Source organism: Nansenia antarctica (genome assembly GCF_963989245.1).
Source record: "Nansenia antarctica genome assembly, chromosome: 5".
Classification (NCBI taxonomy): Eukaryota; Metazoa; Chordata; class Actinopteri; order Argentiniformes; family Microstomatidae; genus Nansenia; species Nansenia antarctica.
The window spans coordinates 63231305-63236304 of record NC_137690.1 but is presented as its reverse complement, the minus strand read 5'-3'; the positions used below and the strand labels follow the sequence as shown (position 1 = coordinate 63236304).

General features: G+C 45.3%; 1 protein-coding gene across 1 annotated transcript in view; it reads left to right on the top strand.

The window, feature by feature from the left end:
* Nucleotides 1–5000, top strand: part of satb2 (SATB homeobox 2) — a gene marked incomplete at its 3' end in the record, with an annotated part of 21162 nt that overhangs the window by 1266 nt on the left and 14896 nt on the right. The window lies entirely within an intron of this gene.

Genomic DNA, 5000 nt, shown 5'->3' with positions numbered 1-5000 from the left:
CGAGCGTTTTAGGTATGGTGGCAAGTTATATCCCAGACAACTGAATTGAATCGGGTATACGTGATGGTTCACTAATGTCACTATTAGCGGAGCGAGCTTGTGGTGCACCTAGGGACTCAAAGAGAGCAAATACCCATATGAGCTTCGGCCACGGCATTTCCTTTGTGTGTAAATTGAATAAGTAAAGATTCAAGAGAGAAGCCAACATTTTCCATTTACCTTTCACTGTACTTTACTTTCACTGGGAATGCAAATGGTTGCTCTCAGCATGAGAAAACCTGTTGTCTAAAAAGAAATGTCAACAGCACTCATTAAGCGGTTCCATCATCCATCAGCGGTTTATTCTTTCATTTGAATAAACATATAGATTCACTGCAGACGACAGAACTCTGCCAAGTGTACAGAGAAAAAAAGTCTCTCTAGCCCCCTTGCCATTCACTCCACTCCATCAAAACGGACATTTTATACAACTTCAGGGGCTTGGCAAAGTGAAATGCTGGAATCATTTTCTTACAATGACAGGGTTTTATTCTGTGGAGTAACCTATACTCTAAACAAATACTAAACAAATACACACAGACGTTATTATTTAGTGTTTAGAGCACTGACACAAGGATAGGCTTTGTTAGTCATTTACTTCTTTTCGGTCCATTCACCAAAGCTCCTCTCGATTTAGTATTGTTACCCAGTGCCACAAGCCCCGCTATTCTCCTTTTTTCTTTGCCCTTCATTCCCCCCTCTTCTCTTCATTCAGATGTTCTCCGACTGTCCTGACACCATGGGTGTGTCTCTGTCATTAAACACACAGTCCAACGGTAAAACCAGGGTCTAGCTGCTGGTGAAGATCAGTGCCACAGTATTTACTGACTAGTATAAGTCATATCAGTTCTAGTGGAAAGTGATGTAGTGATGAAGGTGTTGGCGAGTATTCCAGAAAAATAAATAAATAAAATCTTACTGTAATTCATAATGTCAGTGTAAAAAGCATTGATCCATAAACTTTATTTCCTGCCTTGATATGGGTGGCTGCTGAATGTTCAGCGTGTGATGCTGTGTCTTCCGCTTCCATCTCTGTTGTTGTGTAGCCTATTACATTTGGCATCCATGTGTCAGTAAGTAAGTGTACCCTATGTGTCAGTGTGTGTGGTCTCTTCGTGTGTCTGTACAGTCTCCGCGTGTTGTGAGCTTGAAGTGGTTTCTCTCTCTGAGTGTGTGTGTGTGTGTGTGTGTGTGGGTGTGTGTGTGGGTGGGTGGGTGGGTGTGTGTGTGTGTGTGTGTGTGTGTGTGTGTGTGTGTGTGTGTGTGTGTGGGTGGGTGTGAGAGAGAGTCATCTATATGTGACCTTTACGAGGCAAGGGGCAGAGTTTAAATGATTATGTTTTATTCCCTGTGAATTTGTTACTTTGTGTAAAATGTGCTGCGTGAGCCGCTGCATAAACGAAGTCATAGTGTAGGATTGTTCATTAATGGAATAGAGGACAGGAAAACGAATGAAAATCAAACAGAAACATTTTGCTGTTGTTCAAATTCCCTTCCAATTCTTTATCCAATATCCAGCAGTAAAATCCACATATACGTTGTAAAGACACAGTGACACCTTGTAACTACCACATTCCTTCATCGATCATATCAGTATATGCAGACGCGGTCTGTATCTCAATGATGGAAAAGCGGTTAACAGCTTTAAGCATCCATGTTGACATACAAAGCAATTCGCTGTCGCCAGTCACACACTTTGTCAAGCGTAATGCTGTGGAATTATTGTATTCTAGTCTTGCAATATTTAGAGATATCACGGTCAGTATAGGTTTGTTTTTCTGGGGGTTTTTTGTGGGTAGAAAAAAGACAACAGTCAAGTCTTTTGTTGAACTGCCCGTTCCAACCCGGAGGCAGAGTAAAGAGTGGTGGAGTGAGGGTGAGGCAGTGGTGGGGTGAGGGTGAGGTAGATACTGATAGTCATCAGTCGGGTTGACCAGACTCAGGCTGAGACTTGTGGTGTGTGAGGGGAACAGGAGCAGTGCTGACGTCAACACCAGTGATAGTCAACACCAACACCACCGACCTGGCTGATAAAAAAATAAAAAATAAAAAGAGACAGTCAGTGTTTTAAAGGTATGTAGTTGCTGCCCTCTTTGGGGACACTGAAAATCAGAATACATACAACAGGTCACGTTCTTCATTTTCGGCAAATGTGTGCATATCCACAAAACGTCCACATGGCACCTCAAGACCAGTACTCGACCACAACACCAGACATAAGATCTAAAACAGGGCTGTCCAATGAACGGGATCGCTACCGGTCGCTCCATTCTCTACATCGACATACTGGACCTTGAAGAAAAAAGCAAAGTGAGGACGAATAAATAAATAGTCTCCAACTTATTGAATGTCATTGTTTTGAGAGGGTTAGGGTTAGGCTTATGTGGTGTCTTATATAGTTTACAGGGTTGTGATTGATGGGGAAGGTGGATGTGTCTCTGGGTGTCCATGTGGGTGTCAACTCTATGAAACCAGAGCAGCTGGAGCAGCTTTCTCACACCGCTTCCCCTTCAAACAAGTCTGGCAATCATTTCTCCCCATTAATGACTTTAATATTGCTCTGGGTATAAACTGAGGGGGTGAGGGAAGGGGGGGGCGGGGGGGTCGAATCCAATTTATGCCTTTCCCAAATTCCGTGCAATAGTGTTTATTAAAAGCAGACCTGGCATCTTTCTGGAAGCAGAAAGAATTAGAGAGAGAGAAGAGAGAGAGAGAGAGAGAGAGAGAGAGAGAGAGAGAGAGAGAGAGAGAGAGAGAGAGAGAGAGAGAGAGAGAGAAAGCTTGTGTCTAGTCTGAGCTATTAAGATTTATAAGAGTTATAATTACACATGCAAGCCACTCAGCCTGTTCTCCCATAGTAGGCCTGCTTGGTTGGGTCCCATGGCGTGATGTGTGGTGACTGGACTGATGGGAGGAGAGCCTGTGGGGTCGTGTGTGGTTAGCGTGGGTGGGACAGCAGCATGGAGGGGGACAGTGACAGGGACAGGGAGGGACACAGCACACTGGTGCTGCTAGCCAGGCCATCTCGTCGTGTCACTAATTAACAGATGTTTGGGACCCTCTGTTGGGACAGACTCACAGGAGAGGTGGCGGGAACCTTACTAACACTGCTTATTACCCCCCCCCACCCCTTCAAGTAGGACATTTACTGAGTTTAAACATCCTATTAGAGCCTCTGTACAGCATTAATAACACACTGTGGACTTTCCATCATCAAACGAACCCATTCTGTGCTTTAGCCCACGAACCAGATGAGTCAGCTATGCTCTGTCATGCCGGTGTGGACTGTCCACTCCGGTATTCCAGTAGTTCCCCCCCCCCCACCCCCCCCTCTCTCCCAATCCTAGGAGGGGCGGGGGGGCGGGGGGGGGGGGTGGATGTGGCTGAGCTTGCCAGAGGGGGCTGCTTTCCTCCATATACAATATTCTGTTTGTGTTGGAAGGGTATTTTAAAAGGCAGCTATTAATTTTGCATGTGTGTTTTATTGTAATCATGCGCTGCTTTTGAGCCAGAATTGGTTTATGATCGAGCCATTGAAAACCACTTTAGTGCAACAAACACTTCTGTAGAGGGGCAGTCGGCAGACTCAACAGAGAGGCAGTTCTTGTCCAGAGTTTGGAGTCCTTGTCTAGAGTGTGCAGTCCTTGTCTAGAGTGTAGAGTCCTTGTCTAGAGTGTGCAGTCCTTGTCTAGAGTGTGGAGTTCTTGTCTAGACTGTGGAGTCCTTGTCTAGTGTAGAGTCCTTGTCTAGAGTGTGGAGTCCTTGTCTAGAGTGTAGTGTCCTTGTCTAGAGTGTAGAGTCCTTGTCTAGAGTGTGGAGTCGTTGTCTAGAGTGTGGAGTCCTTGTCTAGAGTGTGGAGTCCTTGTCTAGAGTGTGGAGTCCTTGTCTAGAGTGTAGAGTCCTTGTCTAGAGTGTGGAGTTCTTGTCTAGACTGTGGAGTCCTTGTCTAGAGTGTAGAGTTCTTGTCTAGGGTGTGGAGTCGTTGTCTAGAGTGTGGAGTCCTTGTCCAGAGTGTGGAGTCCTTGTCTAGAGTGTGCAGTCCTTGTCTAGAGTGTGGAGTCGTTGTCTGTCACCAGGGGAGTCTCCGACTCTCCGACACCACCTACTGGTGGCTGGACTTTATTGGAACTAATTGCTAATACCTGTCACCTGTTGTATGTTTGTATGTGGGTATTTAGGTGTGTCCCTTTTCCCTGTTCCCTTGTTCGTCGATCACTTGTGTTACCCCGTTTGGTATGCTTCAGTATCCTGTGTACGTATTACCACTTCACGTATCCGTTACCCGGAACGTGATTGAGCCTTGACTTTGTTTGCTTGGTTGAAACCTTGTATCTCCTTTGGAGCCCTTTGCTCAAACTTTAGTTTCCGTGTACTTTATTATTGACCTCAGTTCCTTAGTTATTATTGCATACGTGCTGAGCCCTACTGCTCCCCTTTTTGTTGTTCCGTCTGAAAGTTTATGTTTGTACCTGCGAACTATACGTCTCAGTAAAGAGAGTCTTTATTTTATTATATCTCTGTGTCTTTGTTTACTTACACCGCACCTGGACCCGACACTATTGTATACATACAGAACCTTTAGAGAAACGTAACAGTTGTCTAGAGTGTGGAGTCCTTGTCTAGAGTGTGGAGTTCTTGTCTAGAGTGTGGAGTCCTTGTCTAGTGTAGAGTCCTTGTCTAGAGTGTGGAGTCGTTGTCTAGAGTGTGCAGTCCTTGTCTAGAGTGTAGAGTCCTTGTCTAGAGTGTAGAGTCCTTGTCTAGAGTGTAGAGTCCTTGTCTAGAGTGTGGAGTCCTTGTCTAGAGTGTGGAGTCCTTGTCTAGAGTGTGGAGTCCTTGTCTAGAGTGTGGAGTCCTTGTCTAGAGTGTGGAGTCCTTGTCTAGAGTGTGGAGTCCTTGTCTAGAGTGTAGAGTTCTTGTGTGGACTTCAGGAGAGGCTTTGTAATGGAGATAGTTCTAAACTG